This window comes from Procambarus clarkii, chromosome 59, assembly GCF_040958095.1.
Source record: "Procambarus clarkii isolate CNS0578487 chromosome 59, FALCON_Pclarkii_2.0, whole genome shotgun sequence".
Lineage (NCBI taxonomy): Eukaryota > Metazoa > Arthropoda > Malacostraca > Decapoda > Cambaridae > Procambarus > Procambarus clarkii.
This window is the reverse complement of record NC_091208.1, coordinates 3842275-3865715: the sequence shown is the minus strand read 5'-3', so window position 1 is coordinate 3865715 and position 23441 is coordinate 3842275.

Genomic DNA, 23441 nt, shown 5'->3' with positions numbered 1-23441 from the left:
CGCTGTAAAGATGCTAGTCTCCGCCCTGGAAACACAAACCGAAACTGTCTCTATTTTCCGCTTGTTACAACTTGTAATAAAGTTGTTACATCTTGGCTTAACGTGTTTATGACGTATTAGAACGTTGTTACAACTTGCTATATTGGTTGTTATAACTGGTTAGGAGGTGTTAAAACTTGTTCGAACGTTGTACCAACGTCGTAGTTTCGGTGTGTGTTTGGCGGGCGGAGGCAAGCGACACATATAAGTGCGATCAGGAAAAACAACAGAGTAGCCAACACCGTCCGCTGACTTAGACCCATCGGTGAAGACAGAAACGGAGCGGGAGTGAGAAGAAAAGTGCTCGAGAAAAAGGCGTTTTAGAACCGTAGGAGGGGTAAAAGCTTTAGTGATACGGGTCAAGGAAGTACAAAACCGCGGAAGAGGGACCCTCCACGGGGGCAAAGAAGGAACAACACGAGGAGAAGCATCAGAAATACGAACGGAAAGAGAATCCTGCAGGCGAGATAACCGGACAGAAAGAGGGAGGTGGTGAAGAGGAACAGGAACCGCAGGAGGGGTAAAAGTTAAAGCACGACAGAGGCGAGAGGAAGGATGTTGCAAGGACCGCGCAAGATAGCGAAGACAGTAGCGATCACGGCGGTCCTGGAGAGACAGGACAGCCAGTGTCAACATACAAGCTAAGGACGGGAGTCGAACGAAAGGCACCAGAACTGAGGCGCAACCCAGTATGGTACAAAGCATCAAGACGGCGAAGAGTAGAAGGAGAAGCAGACGAGTAAGCAGGGCAACCATAATCGAGCTTAGACAGGACGAGAGAGGAATGTAAAGCAAGGAGTATGGGACAAGACCCGAAGGAGGGTAAGGGCCTTAGAGCACTCAACACGGAGGTAAGAGATATGGGGAGACCAAGACAAACGAGTGTCAAGGAATAACCCCAAAAGCTTCGCGGAATCTTTGTATTCAAGGAGATGACCATAAAGTGACAAAGAGGGACGAAGAACAACCCGTTTCCGCGTAAAAGTCATGGCACAAGTCTTAGAAGGAGAGAACTTGAAGCCATGATCAGTGGCCCAAGACGACACGGCATCAATTGCAAGATGAAGCCGGCGTTGAAGGAGAGGCGAATCATCACCCTGACAACAAAGAGGTAAGATCATCGACATAGAGAGTGGAGAAGACACCAGAAGGAAGAGAGGAAAGAAGACCATTGAGGGCAACCAGAAAAAGAGTAGTGCTCAGAACACTACCCTGGGGCACCCCTTTGTATTGCTGAAAAGAGGGAGAGAGAGCGGTACCAAGGCGCACCCGAAAGGAACGACGAGAGAGGAAGCCGCGGAGAAAGAAAGGGAGATGACCACGAAGGCCAAAAGAATGAAGTTGAGATAGGATATGATAACGCCAAGTGGTGTCGTAAGCCTTTTCCAGGTCAAAAAGGACGGCAACAACGGAGGTCTTCGCAGCAAAAGCAGTACGAATATAGACCTCCAAGTTCACCAGGACATCTGTCGTGCTGCGGCACTTGCGGAAACCAAATTGAGAAGGGGAGAGGAGGTGATGGTGTTCCAGGAACCACATCAGAAGAACGTTAACCATACGTTCAAAGAGTTTGCAGACACAACTTGTGAAAGCAATTGGGCGAAAGTCCTTAGGGGAAGTACCCAGAGACCCCGGTTTGCGAACAGGGAGGACAACGGCATCGAGCCAGTCCTCAGGGACTGACGACGACTCCCAGATCCGATTATACAGACTCAGTAAATACTGAGACGTGCTCGGAGGGAGATGGCGAAGCATCTCATAATGAATACCATCGGAGCCCGCCGCCGTAGAACCGCAGAGGGCCAGGGCAGAACGAAGTTCAGAGAGAGAGAAGGGATCATTATAGGGAAGCTGAAGATGAGTGCAGAAATCTAAAGGACGAGACTCAAGGACAGGTTTACGAAGAAGGAAAGATTGGGGAAGATGAAGACCAGAGCTAACAGAAGAAAAGTGGGAACCCAGTTCGGAAGCGACCTGCAACGGGTCCGCCACAAGAGTATCATGGAGGTGAAGAACCGGTGAAACATCGGGAACGAACTTACCCGCTATCTTGCGGATACGCTTCCAGATCTGGGCCAGAGGGGTTTCGGATGTAATTGTTGAGACATAAGATGCCCAACATTCACGTTTAGCCGTACGGATGGCCCTACGGGCCACCGCACTCGCTCTCCGAAAGAAAAGAAAAGAATCGGTCGTCTGCCTACGGTGGTGCCTCTTCCAGGCTGCACGCTTACAGCGGACAGCCCGAGCACAGTCCGCATTCCACCAGGGAACGCACTTCCGTGGACCCCGAGAGGAAGAGCGAGGAATAGAGCGGAGGGCAGCGTTGAAGACAGTGTCATGAAAAAGGAGGAGAGCGCGAGAGAGAGGCAGAAGGGAGAGGTCAGAGAGAGCAGCACTGAGGGTAAATAGGGTCCAGTCTGCCTTAGCAAACTGCCACCTAGGGAAAGAGAGGGAAGAGCGAAAAGAGAAAAAGGAAACAAGGATGGGGAAATTATCACTTCCATGGAGGTCATCAAGAACCTGCCACGTGAAATCTAAGTAAAGAGAAGAAGAGCAGAGAGAAAGATCAAGACAAGAAAGGGTGCGAGTCCGAGAGTCCAAATGAGTGGGCTCACCAGAATTCAGAAGAGACAGGGAAGAAGAGAGGAGAAACGGCTCAAGGAGGCGACCCCAAGTATTCGTCAGAACGTCACCCCAAAGAGAATGACGACAATTGAAGTCACCCAGCAGGAGCACAGGCTCCGGCAAGGAGTCTAGGAGGTGTTTCAAATCAGGAAGAGAGAGCGGGACACTCGGGGGGAGATAAATGGAACAAACTGTGTACCATTTCCCCACAAAGATATGAGCAGCAGAACAATGGAGAGGCGAAGGAAAAAGCAAAGGAACAAAGGGAATATCAGCACGAATCAAGAGAGCAGAAGAATTAGAAGCCCCAGCAATGGCTGGGGGGGGGAGAGAAAGGAATAGCCACGAAAACGACCAGGACGAGCACCAAGCATTGGCTCCTGGAGACAGACACAAAGGGGCGAAAACCGCGAAATCAAAAGTTGGAGTTCGAGGAAATTGGCGTAATAACCTCGAACGTTCCATTGAAGAATGGACAACGACGAGAAGAGAAAGGACAAATACAGAGAACAAGGAAGAAACAAAGGCGAAAGAGCAACAGAGCACGTTAAAGAATATCAGGGTCGGGATCAGGGTCAGCAAAGTCAGGGTTAGGGGCATGGGTAAACTGAGCAAAGACGGAGGGAAGGAAACGGGAGAACAGATAAGAGGTGGGCGGGCGGGGTCCGGAGGAGGAGGAAGAGGAGGAGACAACGGAGAGGAGCAGTCAAGGACAGCAGCAGGAAGAGGGGGAGTAGAAAGAGGGGAGCGCACCTCAGCAAGAGCAGCAACCGAAAGGGAAGCAGGGGCCAAAGAAACCTCCATAGCAGGAACAGGGGGCGCAATCACTGAAACGGGAGGGTAAGGAGCAACAGAGCCAGAAGTAGGAGCTGAGGAAGAAAGCGAAGCCTTCTTACCCGCCGGGGAAGAGGAAGGAGAGGAGCCAGGCTTTCGCTTCTGACTTAAAGAGACCGGTGTCCCAGCAACTACGTACCGGGCAACGGATTCCAGTGTCTCAACAGGAGAAGCTGAATGAGAGCACACACGACGGCCGTTAATAGAGCGATGGACATCCGCCCGCACCGACAGGCGGTGGGGAGAGCCGATAGATGGAGGAAGAGGATGGGAAGGAGGATCGGAGGGGGACGAGGAAGAAGACACAGGAGACATGACAGACCGGGTAGAAGGAAGGGGAACCCCAGACAGAGGACCAGGAGGAGGATCCTTCGGGAGAGAACCCAAAGGAACAAAGGAGGGGGCAGTGGGCACATCAGGGTCCAAGGCCCGGAAACGGTTGTGAGTCTGAGGAAGGCGGGAAGGACGAGGAGAGGAAGAGCGCAACACGCGAGCATAAGAGATATTAGCAAAAGGCGGGAGCCGGCGAACCTGGCGCCTCGCCTCAGGAAAAGATAAACGCTCCCGGTGCTTCAAGTTGAGGACGGCTGCCTCAAGCTTGTAATGGACACATGCACGGGAGAAGGTAGGATGGGCCTCACCGCAGTTGAGGCAACGAGCCTGGGGAGAAGTGCACTCCGACTTAGAGTGACCTTCACTCCCACACAAAGGACAGAGAGAGACAGTCCCAGAGCAGCGGAGGGCACCATGCCCAAACCTCCAGCACTTGTTACAAAGTCGAGGAGAAGGAATATACTCCTGGACAGAGCACCTAGCACCATCAAGAATGACAGAGGATGGAAGGGTCCTACCATCAAAGGTGATCTTCACAACGCGAAGGGGTTGACGGCGACGACCACGAGGGGGACGAGTAAACGAGTCAACCTGGAGGACAGAATGGCCTTGGGCATCAAGGATATGCCGAATATCATCGTGGCAATCCTGCAGATTCCGAACACCGGTTGCAACATGGGGTGGGAGGAGAATAGTGCCAACACTGGCATTCATCTGAACGTTCTTGGAGACCCGAACAGGGATCTCGCCAAGGCACGATAAGGCAGCCAAGCGGGAAGCCGCATCCTGAGAAGGAGCAGCAACGACACGTGTACCGAGACGAGTGGGGTTGAAAGTAGCAGACGCATCCACGGAATCTACAAGATGCCGATGGAGGGAGAAATCGTCAGGAGGCGCAGAATCAAGAGGGAGATCAAAGTATTTGGCCCATGAAGCAGGACCAAACAAGGCCTGATACGCATCAGCACGAGAAGGAATCGAGCGAGTGCGGTTGGGGCGCGAACGGCGTTGAGAACCCCTGGAGAGAGAGGGGTCAAAAGGCGCAGTAGTCACAACGAAAGACTTAGCCACACCAGGGGACGAAGTGGTCAGCACTGGGGGCTGGAGGATCGACCCAACCACAGAGGAGGGAGGGGAGCTGGGGGAAGAAGTCAGGACGGTCAAAGGAGGAGCAAGGTCGGGGCCCAACGCAGCGGGAGCTACAGAGCCTGGTCTTCCAATACAGGCCGACTCGGGGGCTTGGTCGCCCACCCCACGAGCCTGAGAGGGTACAACGGAAACATTCAACGACATAGAGACGAAAAGTGACAAATTCATCCACGAATGTGCCCCCATACCCACCATGGAGCCACAATTAGAGGCAGGACACCCAACAGGAAGCTATCGCCGATCATGCCGGGGCCCCCTAGGGGTGCGTCGTGAGTATACGCCCCACAAACGCCACCTTAAGAACCGTCAGTCCGTCGAGATCGGGTTCAGCGACGAAAGGGGGATTGACAATAAAAGGTTCCCCTCGCTCGAGACGTTGGGTACTACAGTTCTACGGGTGCAAGAGTATGCCTCCTTAAGCACCCGGGCGTCAAAATAGAAGAAGTCCAAAGAAAGAATCCAAAACAAGCAAAAGGTCGGCAGGAAACGACAAGCAGATAGGAGAAGAGGGGGGAGAAAAACGAAACATAAGGAAAAGGAATAGCGATCCGGCACAATTGGAGAAGACAGCAGCAGGAGTGCAAGGCCAGAAAAGGACAGAGGACTGCCCAACGGAGCATCACACTCCGGCAGCCGTCCACCAAGCCCCCTCACGACGCCAACGGGCCGGATGGGGAGGGGGAGATATAGGTGAAGAATAACACCAGGTAACTGTAAAGCTGCCGCCCAGTTGGGTGGGTGTGGAGCACATGACTGTAAAGCTGCCACCCAGTTGGGTGGGTGTGGAGCAAGACTAGTAACTGTGCGACTCCTCATAGATGTAAAGTGCCTTGTATAGTGACTGTTGTGAGCCTCTTGTTGAATTACTTGTGACACAAAAGATTACTGATGTGTGTATTTGTGTGGGTCATTAAATATGTATGTGTATGTATATATGTATACGTATGAATATGTGCATGTATGCATAAGTATGTGTACATTAATAATTTTGTAACTAGCGTCAAAAGATTGTTATTTGCTTAGCTAAACGAACTAGAGGGTTCAATTCCTGAACCGATTATGTGCCTCTGTAATCCTTTACACCACCGCCCACGGGATGTGTATTATGGAGTGCATAATAAAGAAAGAAAATAAATGGACCGAACCCCACAATTCATTTAGCTAAGCAAGTTACAATCTTGATGAGCTAGTTACAAAATTCACTATAAGTCGTCACATCATAAATGGGTTCGAGATGGATTATGTAATGCACAAGTAGTGCATTACATAATTTATCAGTATGGTGCAGCCTGTGATCCCCGCCTGGCTGGATACTGATACCTAGGTAGTTTTCATGTGTCTGGACACCGGCGATAAGGTGGTATTATTTATTTAACTTAAGAGATATATATTTTTAAATGTTGTCACATTAACGGCTACATCTTCCTTTCTTCTGACATATAGATTTTTAAGATTAATTAAAATATATGGAAACTAATTATACAATTTATTGGCTGGTGTGCAGGGCTTCACACTTCCAGAGCTAGCCATCAAGTAACTATCAAAACGCATATATCTTCGTTTTCACTTCAGTTATATTTATGACAAAGGATTTTAAATGTAGCCTATATTTCAACCTTTCTGATGAAATAAATACTTTCGTTAATTACAATATCTAGATCAAACTAATATTGATTTTCAAAAGGTTGTATATTTTCCATCAATGGAGAGCATCAGCCAAGAAGCCTTCTTTAAAAGATGAATATCTTTCCTCACCCAATAAGATCTAATCTCTGAATAAAACGCAAAAAACGACTTGATTGTAACCTATCCACCGCTGCCCATTGGATGGGGGAGAGGGGGTTATGTGTAGGATAAACATATCAATTGTGACACTAGCCTTCCATATATGTCAGTTGCTTAAATTATAAACTGTACTTGTGGTCGGTCTCGAGCCCATTGTTGATGTGACAATGTGCATTGACTTTTGTAACTAGCTTATCAAGATTATAACTTGCTTGGCTATATGAATTGTGGGCTCAGTCCCTGAGCCCATTATGTGCCTCTGTATCACTCCACTATCGCTCATAGGATGGGTATGGGGTGCATAATAAATGAACTAAACAAAGCTCTGCCTTTATGATAACATATACAAATATAAGCTTTATTTGTGAATCTCAATTATTTAAACAATATATCACAAAGCCTGTAGGGTTCGGTGAGATGAGCGAAGAGACATGGGAGATTTTACATAAGTACAGTACATGGTAGTTTAAGTAGCGAACGCATGTCAACGAATAACGAGTATATATAACAAAACTATTGTCCTATGAAGTCGATTTAACTTCCAAACATATATTTTTTAATAAATGTTAAATGTTTTCTGGCTAGTTATGTTAGATTTTATTAACAATACGTATTCTACTTGTTAACATTATAATTTAAATTTGTGATAATTTGTGCAGAGAAGTGCGACAACTGGATATGCCAACAAACACTTTCCAAACAACGATATATCTTAGATAAGTCGCTCCACAACATTGACACTTGGGCTGTCGACTTCCTTTGATGCTACTTATTTACTTATTTCATAATGAAATTATATTAGTTTGGAGTAAATATATGTTTTCTCATGTTCTGCATTCAGCACCCACATTATAGTGAGTACATATACCATATTACTTCATTACTTAAATAATGCTAGGAGGGTTTGAGTAGCATTGGGTCTTTAGTGGACAGAATCTCCAATAGATGGGGCGAGAGTCGCCCCATCTCTCTCGCCCTAGCAAGAGTCAAAAGTTAATTTAAAATTGATATATCTTTGTTCTCGAACATGATATATTTCATTTGGTGCAATCATAATAATGTTCATATCTAGGTCTTTCTGGAGGTATATAAGATTTTAGGCTTTATTAGCGTATCTTTGTTTATTATACAATATATCGGCAAGTGCGTAGGCGTCTGCACTCCATGCCCGACAAGCTACTGAGCGCTACTATAAAAACATATGTATCTTCACTTGAGCTATAAACATGACTATTGTAATGTATTTAAAATGAAGCTCTTATTTCTATCTTGCTTAAGACATATAAAACATTTGTGTTTATTAACGAATTCACGTGAAATAAACATTGATCTGAGAGAGAATTGCTCTGTCGTTCAGTCTGTACGGGGTTGGAGCTCCATAATTTTTAAAATACATGTATCTTCATTAGAACTTTAAATATGTCTATGGTAAAGTGTTTAAAGTGAAGCTTATATGTCTGTCTTTCTTGAGACATATAAAACATATATGTATATTAACGAATTCACGTGAAATAAACATTGTTCTGAGAGAGAGTTGCTCAGTCGATCAATCTGTCCGGGGTCATAGCTCGGCTATTATAAAAGTACATATATTTTCGCTTTAAATTTAAATATACCCATGGTAAGGTATTTAGAATGAAGCTTATATTTCTATCTTTCTTGTGACATATAAAACTCTTACGTTTATTAAGGAATCTGCGTGAAATAGGCACGGTTCTGAGATGAATGCGGCGGTTTTCGAGCTCGACGAGCAATGAAAACTGCCCCTTTTATAAAACTACAAATATCTTCGGTTTTACTTTCAACAATATTTCACATGTATTTCATGTGAACAAGGTATTTCAACAATACAATACAACAAATACACACATTGGTACATTATTGCAAAGGCACTATACTATATACATACATATATATATATATATATATATATATATATATATATATATATATATATATATATATATATATATATATATATATATATATATGTCGTACCTAGTAGCCAGAACGCACTTCTCAACTTAGTATGCATGGCCCGATTTGCCTAATGAGCCAAGTTTTCATGAATTAATTTTTTTTCGTTTACCTAACCTACCTAACGTAACCTAACCTAACTTTTTCGGCTACCTAACCTAACCTAACCTATAAAGATAGGTTAGGTTAGGTTCGGTAGGGTTGGTTAGGTTCGGCCATATATCTACGTTAATTTTAACTCCAATAAAAAAAAATTGACCTCATACATAATGAAATGGGTAGCTTTATCATTTCATAAGAAAAGAATTAAAGAAAATATATTAATTCAGGAAAACTTGGCTTATTGGGCAAATCGGGCCTTGCATAGTAGGCTGAGAAGTGCGTTCTGGCTACTAGGTACAACATTATATATATATATATATATATATATATATATATATATATATATATATATATATATATATATATATATATATATATATATATATATATATATATATATATATAAATTGTTGCAAGTCGAGCAACAAATATTTTACATTGAACAACAAATGAGATTGGAAAAGCAGTATTGCCACCTCTGCTATACAGAACCCCAGACACACCCTGTGGGTAGTAATGTACCCCCATACCGCCACTATGAGGGGTAGTGGACCCCATAATAACACTATGGGCGGTAGTGGATACTATACAAACACTATGGGCGGTAGTTGACTTCATAGCGACCCTGTGGGCGGTAGTGCACCCCCTGCCGACCCTGTGGGCGGCAGTGAACCCCCTACCGACCCTGTGGGCGGCAGTGAAACCCCCTTCCAACACTGTGGGCGGTAGTGGACTCCTACCGACCCTGTGGACGCTCTACAGACCCTGTGGGCGGTAGTGAACCCCATATTGACCCTGTGGGCGGCAGTTGACCTCCCTACCGACCCTGTGGGCGGTAGTGGACCCTATATCGACCCTGTGGGTGGCAGTGGACTCCATACCGACCCTGTGGGTGGCAGTGGACCCCCTACCGACCCTGTGGGCGGCAGTTGACCCCCTACCAACCCTGTGGGCGGTAGTGGACCCTTTACCGGCCCTGTGGGCGGCAGTGGACTCTATATTCTAATCCCGTGGGCAACACTGGACCCTATACTCATCCTGTGGGTGGCAATGGACGCCATACACATCCAGTGGGTGTTATTGGACCACATACCCATCCTGTGGGTGGTTGTGAGCCCCATACCCATCCTGTCGGTGGTAGTGGACGCCATATACATCCAGTGGATGGTATTGGACTCCATACCCTTCCTGTGGGTGGAAGTGATCCCCAAGTTTGCAGTAGTTTACCCCATAAACATTCCAACATAACATCGTTTTCTGTTAGCATTCCTACAAAACATTCTTTAAAGATTTTTAAAGTGCAAACTATGGTATATAATATTGATTAGGGAAGCACTGTTATTCTATGTAATTATTTATAGTGCTTATTATAATTTACTAAGAACAACTAATATTTCTCAAAACAAAACTACGAGCCTTCAATAGGAAGTAGCTGATCTGTAATATTCTAAGAGCATGGACAATAGTAGGTAAATTCCACAACCCATGTGGGACCTGAAAACTACAATTTTCCTTATAATTGAACCAATCACGACTATTCTGCTATCTACGTTGATGGACGGGTACTGTGAGACGTAAATTGGTACGTGAGCAAGAGTTTGGGCCTTGGTAAAAAAGGTAACTGGAAATATATCACATATGTACTAAATCACATTCAACATATTGACTTTAAGCATTAAGTCATATATGTGCTGTCTTGTGTGAGAACGTGTTGTAATAAACACATAGACGAAATAATCCACGCAATGTGTTTGCATCTAACATCTATCCGCTCTCTACATGCAGTGAGAGTGGACTCCTCCGTTGGGCTGGTCCATGCTCCCTCTCGCCCGGCGGGCCTCACTCACTCAGGGAGGGTCCTCCGCCGCCAGGAGCTGGGCTCCATCAGTTGGCTTCAGGCGGTCGGTGGGAGAGGTCATGCTGCTCGTCCCTCCAGCTGTCTCTCTCATCTCCCTCCTCTCATTTAGTCCTCCTGCCTTAACAAAACATGTCTAACATATAAATAAACATTGCTACTGTCGCTGGGCACACGACCAACTTCAAGCAATCACTACAAACTGGCTTAAATCGTGCTTACCACAGATTGTCTAGTCGAGGGCGCTATCCCTCTGACAGTGTCTGGTCAGGGCGCTCCACACAGCCCACGAAAATGTCTCTGGGCGGCTTAATACTCTCCTCGGCGTCCAGGACTTGAGACCACAACGTTCTCAGCTCAATTCCACAGCTGGCACGTCTGCACACTTCTCTTCTCTTGGAGGTATATCACTAGGGGTTCCTTTCTGACGGGAGCTCAAACGGAGCACGGCTTTCCCCCTGCGATGTCTGGCCCTCAAGTGAGGTCAAAGCCCTCCAGAAGCGAGCCTCACGCCTCCAGCAAAATATCCACATCTCCTTACTAGTCATTTATCTATTTCCTTATTTACTGCCCATAATCTCAAATTGTTCATTAAATCCAACAAACTATTTTACATCTGTGTTATTGCCTCTATATTTCCTAGACCTTCCGGTTAGGTCAGGCTTGCTGAATAACTCTCAAGGGGGGAGACTCGTTTCTCCTGTAGGCTGAGATCATAAAACTCCCCTCCCCTTATTTTTTTGAGAGTTATTCCAGTGGCAAAGCTCGGGATAATACATCCGCCACTACACTGTCTCATTCTTCAACCGATTGGTTCGACCGGTTGATCTGCTTACGTACTCCCTTAGAGTCTACAATTAGTTCGTTGCTCCTTGCAACATTTGGCTCACAACTCGCCAGAAACAGGATTTTCCCACAAACGATCTGGCTTCTCTGGCACATCCTGGCTAGGCTGTTCTTCTAGGACGCCTGCACTCCATCGGTCAACTCTACTTATTGTTTCCACCCTCCGTTTCCTCGTCGTCTTCTCTTCACGTCCAAAGTCAAACATCTGCTGTCTGTACCTCCTCTGTCGTTTTCACACTTCCATCTACTGCCCTTATACTTCCGTCTCTTGTCATCATACCTCGGTCCCTCGTCTTCACCGACGATCCTCCCTTTCGTCTCCTTATATATCCGAGACCTCATCCTGTTTGACTACCATCGAGTCCTCGGCTTTCTTCTATTCCTCCATGCTTGTATCATCATCCTCTTCTCTCACTTCTCACCTCTGTACCACTCCATTTCTTCTCCTTCAACTCTTCTTCGTTCCCTACAAGTTTCTTCGAGCACTGTACTACATCCAACAGCACTCGACCGTACATGTCGCTTTACCTCTCCTAGAGTGCTCGTAAGCATCTCTCCACACATACTGTCTCTTCTCCTTTCATTTTCTCGGCTATTACTTTTCTTCACTATCTCTCCTCCACGTTGTCTGTGAAACATGTCAACTCTTGACATCTCCCACAACTTAACTCCATTATCCAAATGCCTCTGTGGTCGTGGACCACTTGACGCTCTACTCCCGTCCTCAGTCTGTCCACATCCTTCCTGATTCCTACTCAGCACAGTTGCATTCACCTTCCGATTCTTAATTTCAGCAGGCTGGGCTCTACTCAGGTCCCCTCTCTTCACATGAGTCTTCTTCGGCTGAGTCATCTTCACTTTGCAGCCATGCTATATCTACATCGATATCTTCTACCGGCTGAATCGACACTGTCTCATCTTCTCCAGCGTCTTCCTCGTCGGCCACCACTGCCTTCGTCACTACCGAGGAAGGGTGCTCAATGGCTTGGCGGTCTCCTGACTCATCTCCTCGGATGTCAGTCAGGTTCCCACTCTCAGGTGTCCCACCCGTGCCGTGGCATTCTGGGCACTCCTCTGGCACAGTCTCCGCTATGACTCTTGGCAACACCTTTGTCCCGCACAAGTCATTTCCCCAGGATCACTTGGACTCCTGGAACAGGTATGTCGGGGCACACTCCCAACATCACCTCTGCCGACACATATTCTGACCTTAGCTGGACAGCACATACGGGCATGTCAATCTCAGACAATAACCCATATACTTTCATCTTCCTCCTGCCAGCTAACCGTCGATCATTTCCAATCAGGCTTCTCGCAATCAAGCTCTGATTTGCTCCGCTATCTCTTAAGATACCCACATCTACCTCAGGTTGGCATCCTACACTGATCCAACCTTTGCACATGAACGGCCAATACCTCTCGTTCACTAAGTTTATCTTCTGTGGTTAGTCTTGGAACACATTATTATATCTACTTTGGGGGTCACACATGGCCAGGGTCACAACTCTCTTGCCCCGCCTACAATCTTGCATCACGTGACCCACTCCGTTACAATTGTAACACCTCACCTGGGAAAAGTCTCTTCTATAAGTACCAGAGTGGCTCTGACTTTGTCCACTCGCATGAGAGTTCCTCGGGCCAGGTACACTACCTGCACTCTGCGGGGCTTTACTGGACTTTTGATTTCCTGGATCACGATTAGTTTCTCGTTTAGCTCCTCCATCCTCACTTTCAGACGAAGTGCGCGACCTACTCTTCTGAGTTTTAGAGTACTCACATTTATCCGCCCATTTATCAAAATACTTCTCACCCCAGTCTCCTCTGGTTCTTTCATAATTTCTTCCTCCCCAGACTCCACTGGATCTGCCATTGCTGCGCCTCACCTCGCTTCTCACTCTGTTCTCCCTCAAGCTCTTGTATGCTTCAGTAATCATATCCGCCCTATCTGCGGCATCTTTCACCTCCTTTATCCCTGCTTCCTGGATCTTGAGCTTCGTTTCGGGATGCATCATCTCCAACAACTTCTCCATGACCATCAGTTGCTTCAGGTCAGCGTAAGATCCAACTCCAGCAGCCTCAATCCATTTCTGGAATCGTCTTTCCAAATCTCTTGCTGTCTCAGCAAAGGTACATGCTCCAACTTTGATCATCTCTCTGAAGCGCTTCCTATAAGCTTCTGGGGTTAACTGAAACGAGCGCACTATGCTGCTCTTTACTGTGGCATAATCCTGGCACTCTTCCAGTGACAATTGGGTGTATGCCTCCCTGGCTGCACCGGTCAATCCTAACTGGACCAGCTGGGCCCATTCCTCCTGTGGCCACTCCTTGATACTGGCTACTTTTTCAAAATGCTCGAAGAAGCTCTCTGCCTCTTCGGGAACAAACAAGGGAATGTCCTTCTCCCTAACCCTAACATCTGGCGAGTGTGATACCGGGGTGGTGCCCTCTGGCAACCCATGTTCAATCCTTTGCTCAGCCAAGGTTCTGTTCTCTTCTATCTGCATTTGTTTGGTTCTCTTTCTTTTCCGACCTGGGCTATTTTTTCCACCTCTAGTTTTGCTTTCTCTTTTTCTTTCTCCTGTTCCAACTCCAGTTCTCTTATTCTGGTTTGCTCATTTTCTTTCTCCACCTCCAGTCTTGCTTTCTCTTTTTCTACCTCCAGTCTGGTTTTCTCTTTTTCCTTCTCGGTTTCATTTTTCATCTGGAGTTCCAATTTCATCTTTTCCAGCTGGAACTGTCTTTCCTTGTCCTCACGCTGCATCTGGAGCTCTAACTGGAATCTCTCCAAGCTCCTATTTCGGCTACTCCTGCTACTGCGGCTACTCTTACTGCTCCTACTCGATCCCTGGGATCTCACTTCATCCTGCCCATTATCCTCCTTTCCACTTTCAGCTCCTTTTTGGGCTCCTTGCTCTGCCGCTTCACTTTTGGCTCTTAACTGCCTCAGGATCTCATCCTTCATCCCAGCTACTTTAGATGCTTTCAAACTAATGCCACATTTTTCTGCTATTTGTTTCAATTGATCCTTCGTGCAACCTTCCAAGTCCTCACGCTTGCCTGACTCCACAAATGCTTGCACCTTATCCATCTTTGTCCTGTGAGTTTTCCCAAGAGATAGAATATACACCTGTGGTCACACAGTTTATCTATTTCAGCAAGGGTGTACAAATCCACTCTTGGACAGGGTGTGGGTGTGTCAGTTCACTATCCCAGACACAGGCCCCCAATTTATTATAGTTTTGTGTGTTGGTGTTGTCGTCGTGTTCCTCCTTTACGGACAACCCAACCCACAACTCGGTAGAGTGCTTATACTTCACTAGGAGATCACACTAGGCGCTTCTGGCTCTTGGAGAGGGGCTCAACGTCACACGTTTAGGGGATGCGGCTCCAACACTCAGCCGCGTTATCACGTGCACACACCCACTCGAGCCGCTGTGACTCCCCACTCTCTCCTTAGGTGATATGATCTCCTCAAGTATAGGACAGTCTATTTAACACAAGGGGAACACGCACAAGGGGACACTGGTGGAAACTGAGTGCCCAAATGAGCCACAGAGATATTAGAATTTTTTTAGTGTCAAAGTGGTTGACAATTGGAATGCATTAGGAAGTGATGTGGTGGAGGCTGACTCCATACACAGTTTCAAGTGTAGATATGATAGAGCCCGATAGGCTCAGGAATCTGTACACCTGTTGATTGACGGTTGTGAGGCCGGACCAAAAAACCAGAGCTCAACCCCTGCAAACACAACTAGGTGAGTACACACACACACACACACACACACTCACCCACACACACACACACACACACACACACATGTTTTCAGGGCATGTTTCGATGTTTCTGGGCTATTTGAAGCTGCCTATAACTCGTCACCAACCATTACCACCAACACCCAACAACCATTACCACAAACACCCAACAACCAGAGACATCAACAAGCAACCACTACCAACAACCACAAATACCACCAACAACAACCATCAGCCACTACTACCAACAACTAATACCTGCACAAACAACCTCCATCAATCACCACCATCAACAACAACCAAACAACCACAACCACCAACAATCACAACCACCAACAACCACAACCACGAAAAAACACAATTACCAACAATCACTGCCACCAACAACCACAATTACCAACAACAACCAACAACCACTACTACTACTACCAACAATCACAACCACCATCAATCACTACCACTAATATCCACCAACAACCACCACCACCAGCAAACACTACCACTAACAACCAGTACCACCAACAACCAGTACCACCAAAAACCTCTACCACCAACAACCACTACCATCAACCAACAACCACCACCAACATCCACCACCAACATCCACCACCAACAACCACCACCAACAACCACCAACAACAACCACCACCAACAACCACCACCAACAACCACCACCGACAACAACCACTACCATCAACTAACAACCACCAACAATCAGTACCACTAACAACCACTACCACTAACAGCCAATGAATGGACAAACAACAACTACTACCACAAACATCCAACAGCCACAGACATCAATCAACAAACAATAACAACAATCACAAATACCACCAACAACACCAACCATCAAACACTACTCTCAACAACAACCAAACAACCACAGCCACCAACAACAACAACCATCAACTACCACATCTATCAACAACCACAACCACCAACAATCACAATTGCCAACAACCACTAACACCAGCAACCACTAACACCAACAACCATCACCAACAACCTTCACCAATCCCTACACCAACAATCACTACCACCAACAACCACTTCCACCAACAATCACCAACAACAACGACCACTACCACCAACAACAACCACTACCACCAACAACCACTACCACCAACAATCATGAAAAACAACGACCACTACCACCAACAACAACCACTACCACCAACAACTACTACCACCAACAACTACTACCACCAACAATCATCAACAACAACGACCACTACCAAAAACGACCACTACCACCTACAACCACCGACCACCACCAACGACCACAACCACCAACAACCACTACCACCAACGACCACGACCACCAACGATCACTACCACCACCAACAACCACTACCACCAACGACCACTACCAACAACCACTACCACCAACGACCACTACCACCAACGACCACTTCCACCGCCACCACCAACAACCACTACAAGCAACGACCACTACCACCACCAACAACCACTACCACCAACGACCACTACCACCAACGATCACTACCACCACCAACAACCACTACCACCAACAACTACTACCACCAACAATCATCAACAACAACAACCACTATCACCAACGACCACTACCACCAACAACCACTACCACCAACGATCACTACAACCAACGACCACTACCACCAACGACCACTATCAGTAACGACCACTACCACCAACGATCAATACCACCAACAACCACTACCACCAACGACCACTACCACCACTAACGATCACTACCACCACCAACGATCACTACCACCACCAACAACCACTACAAGCAACGACCACTACCACCACCAACAACCACTACCTCCAACAACCACTACCACCAACGACCACTACTACCAACAACCACTACCACCACCAACAACCACAACCAGCAACGACCACTACCACCACCAACAACCATTACCACCAACAATCATCAACAACAACGACCACTACCACCAACAACAACCACTACCACCAACAATCATCAACAACAACGACCACTACCAAAAACGACCACTACCACCAACAACCACTACCACCAACAACCACTACCACCACAAACAACCACTACCACCAACGACTACTACCACCACCAACAACCACTACCACCAACGACCACTACCACCACCAACAACCACCACCACCAACGACCACTTCCACCGCCACCACCAACAACCACTAGAAGCAACGACCACTACCACCACCAACAACCACTACCACCAACAACCACTACCACCAACGACCACTACTACCAACGATCACTACCACCACCAACAACCACTACCACCAACAATTACTACCACCAACAATCATCAACAACAACAACCACTATCACCAACGACCACTACCACCAACAACCACTACCACCAACGATCACTACAACCAACGACCACTACCACTACCACCAACGACCACTACCACCAACGACCACTACCACTAACGACCACTACCACCAACGATCAATACCACCAACAACGACTACCACCAACGACCACTACCACCACAAACGACAACTACCACCAACGACCACTACCACCAACGACCACGACCACCAACGACCACTACCACCACTAACGATCACTACCACCACCAACGATCACTACCACCACCAACAACCACTACAAGCAACGACCACTACCACCACCAACAACCACTACCTCCAACAACCACTACCACCAACGACCACGACCACCAACAACCACTACCACCACTAACAACCACAACCAGCAACGACCACTACCACCACCAACAACCATTACCACCAACAATCATCAACAACAACGACCACTACCAACAACGACCACTACCATCAACAACAACCACTACCACCAACAATCATCAACAACAACGACCACTACCACCAACGACCACTACCACCAACGACCACTACCACCAACGACCACTACCACTAACGACCACTACCACCAACGATCACTACCACCAACAACCACTACCACCAACGACCACTACCACCAACAACCACTACCACCAACGACCACTACCACCACAAACAACAACTACCACCAACGACCACGACCACCAACGATCACTACCACCAACGACTACTACCACCACCAACAACCACTACCATCAACGACCACTACCACCACCAACAACCACTACCACCAACGACCACTTCCACCGCCACCACCAACAACCACTACAAGCAACGACCACTACCACCACCAACAACCACTACCACCAACAACCACTACCGCCAACAACCACTACCACCAACGACCACTACCACCAACGATCATCAACAACAACCACTATCGCCAACGACCACTACCACCAACAACCACTACCACCAACGATCACTACAACCAACGACCACTACCACCAACGACCACTACCACTAACGACCACTACCACCAACGATCAATACCACCAACAACCACTACCACCAACGACCACTACCACCACAAACGACAACTACCACCAACGACCACTACCACCAACGACCACGACCACCAACGACCACTACCACCACTAACGATCACTACTACCACCAACAACCACTACAAGCAACGACCACTACCACCACCAACAACCACTACCTCCAACAACCACTACCACCAACGACCACTACCACCAACAACCACTACCACCACCAACAACCACAACCAGCAACGACCACTACCACCACCAAAAACCATTACCACCAACAACCATCAACAACAACGACCACTACCAACAACGACCACTACCACCACCAACAACCACTACCACCAACAACAACGACCACTACCACCAACAACAACGACCACTACCACCAACAACAACGACCACTACCAAAAACGACCACTACCACCAACAACCACTACCACCAACGACCACTACCACCAACGACCACTACCACCAACGACCACAACCATCAACAACCACTACCACCAACGACCACGACCACCAACGATCACTACCACCACCAACAACCACTACCACCAACGACCACTACCAACAACCACTACCACCAACGACCACTACCACCAACGACCACTTCCACCGCCACCACCAACAACCACTACAAGCAACGACCACTACCACCACCAACAACCACTACCACCAACGACCACTACCACCAACGATCACTACCACCACCAACATCCACTACCACCAACAACTACTACCACCAACAATCATCAACAACAACAACCACTATCACCAACGACCACTACCACCAACAACCACTACCACCAACGATCACTACAACCAACGACCACTACCACCAACGACCACTACCACTAACGACCACTACCACCAACGATCAATACCACCAACAACCACTACCACCAACGACCACTACCACCACTAACGATCACTACCACCACCAACGATCACTACCACCACCAACAACCACTACAAGCAACGACCACTACCACCACCAACAACCACTACCTCCAACAACCACTACCACCAACGACCACTACTACCAACAACCACTACCACCACCAACAACCACAACCAGCAACGACCACTACCACCACCAACAACCATTACCACCAACAATCATCAACAACAACGACCACTACCACCAACAACAACCACTACCACCAACAATCATCAACAACATCGACCACTACCAAAAACGACCACTACCACCAACAACCACTACCACCAACAACCACTACCACCACAAACAACCACTACCACCAACGACCACGACCACCAACGATCACTACCACCAACGACTACTACCACCACCAACAACCACTACCACCAACGACCACTACCACCACCAACAACCACCACCACCAACGACCACTTCCACCGCCACCACCAACAACCACTAGAAGCAACGACCACTACCACCACCAACAACCACTACCACCAACAACCACTACCACCAACGACCACTACTACCAACGATCACTACCACCACCAACAACCACTACCACCAACAACTACTACCACCAACAATCATCAACAACAACAACCACTATCACCAACGACCACTACCACCAACATCCACTACCACCAACGATCACTACAACCAACGACCACTACCACTACCACCAACGACCACTACCACCAACGACCACTACCACTAACGACCACTACCACCAACGATCAATACCACCAACAACGACTACCACCAACGACCACTACCACCACAAACGACAACTACCACCAACGACCACTACCACCAACGACCACGACCACCAACGACCACTACCACCACTAACGATCACTACCACCACCAACGATCACTACCACCACCAACAACCACTACAAGCAACGACCACTACCACCACCAACAACCACTACCTCCAACAACCACTACCACCAACGACCACGACCACCAACAACAACTACCACCACTAACAACCACAACCAGCAACGACCACTACCACCACCAACAACCATTACCACCAACAATCATCAACAACAACGACCACTACCAACAACGACCACTACCATCAACAACAACCACTACCACCAACAATCATCAACAACAACGACCACTACCACCAACTACCACTACCACCAACGACCACTACCACCAACGACCACTACCACTAACGACCACTACCACCAACGATCACTACCACCAACAACCACTACCACCAACGACCACTACCACCAACAACCACTACCACCAACGACCACTACCACCACAAACAACAACTACCACCAACGACCACGACCACCAACGATCACTACCACCAACGACTACTACCACCACCAACAACCACTACCATCAACGACCACTACCACCACCAACAACCACTACCACCAACGACCACTTCCACCGCCACCACCAACAACCACTACAAGCAACGACCACTACCACCACCAACAACCACTACCACCAACAACCACTACCGCCAACAACCACTACCACCAACGACCACTACCACCAACGATCATCAACAACAACCACTATCACCAACGACCACTACCACCAACAACCACTACCACCAACGATCACTACAACCAACGACCACTACCACCAACGACCACTACCACTAACGACCACTACCACCAACGATCAATACCACCAACAACCACTACCACCAACGACCACTACCACCACAAACGACAACTACCACCAACGACCACTACCACCAACGACCACGACCACCAACGACCACTACCACCACTAACGATCACTACTACCACCAACAACCACTACAAGCAACGACCACTACCACCACCAACAACCACTACCTCCAACAACCACTACCACCAACGACCACTACCACCAACAACCACTACCACCACCAACAACCACAACCAGCAACGACCACTACCACCACCGAAAACCATTAGCACCAACAACCATCAACAACAACGACCACTACCAACAACGACCACTACCACCAACAACAACCACTACCACCAACAACAACGACCACTACCACCAACAACAACGACCACTACCACCAACAACAACGACCACTACCAAAAACGACCACTACCACCAACAACCACTACCACCAACGACCACTACCACCACTACCACCAACGACCACTACCTCCAACGACCACTACCACCAACGATCACTACCACCAACGACCACTACCACCAACGACCACTACCACCACTAACGATCACTACTACCACCAACAACCACTACACGCAACGACCACTACCACCACCAACAACCACTACCTCCAACAACCACTACCACCAACGACCACTACCACCAACAACCACTACCACCACCAACAACCACAACCAGCAACGACCACTACCACCACTAACAACCATTATCACCAACAATCATCAACAACAACGACCACTACCAACAACGACCACTACCACCAACAACAACCACTACCACCAACAATCATCAACAACAACGACCACTACCAAAAACGACCACTACCACCAACAACCACTACCACCAACGACCACTATCACTAACGACCACTACCACCAACGATCACTACCACCAACGACCACTTCCACCGCCACCACCAACAACCACTACAAGCAACGACCACTACCACCACCAACAACCACTACCACCAACAACCACTACCGCCACCAACAACCACTACCACCAACAACCACTACCACCAACGACCACTTCCACCGCCACCACCAACAACCACTACAAGCAACGACCACTACCACCACCAACAACCACTACCACCAACAACCACTGCCACCAACAACCACTACCACCAACGACCACTACCACCAACGATCACTACCACCACCAACAACCACTACCACCAACAACTACTACCACCGACAGTCATCAACAACAACAACCACTATCACCAACGACCACTACCACCAACGATCACTACAACTAACGACCACTACCACCAACGACCACTACCACCAACGACCACTACCACTAGCGACCACTACCACCAACGATCAATACCACCAACGATCAATACCACCAACAACCACTACCACCAACGACCACTACCACCAACGACCACTACCACCAACGACCACGACCACCAACGACCACTACCACCACTAACGATCACTACCACCACCAACGATCACTACCACCACCAACAACCACTACAAGCAACGACCACTACCACCACCATCAACAACCACTACCTCCAACAACCACTACCACCAACGACCACTACCACCAACAACCACTACCACCACCAACAACCACTACCAGCAACGACCACTACCACCACCAAAAACCATTACCACCAACAACCATCAACAACAACGACCACTACCAACAACGACCACTACCACCAACAACAACCACTACCACCAACAACAACGACCACTACCACCAACAACAACGACCACTACCACCAACAACAACGACCACTACCAAAAACGACCACTACCACCAACAACCACTACCACCAACGACCACTACCACCACTACCACCAACGACCACTACCTCCAACGACCACTACCACCAACGATCACTACCACCAACGACCACTACCACCAACGACCACTACCACCAACAACCACTACCACCAACAACCACTACCACCAACGACCACTACCACCAACGACCACGACCACCAACGATCACTACCACCAACGACTACTACCACCACCAACAACCACTACCACCAACGACCACTACCACCACCAACAACCACTACCACCAACGACCACTACCACCAACGACCACTTCCACCGCCACCACCAACAACCACTACAAGCAACGACCACTACCACCACCAACAACCACT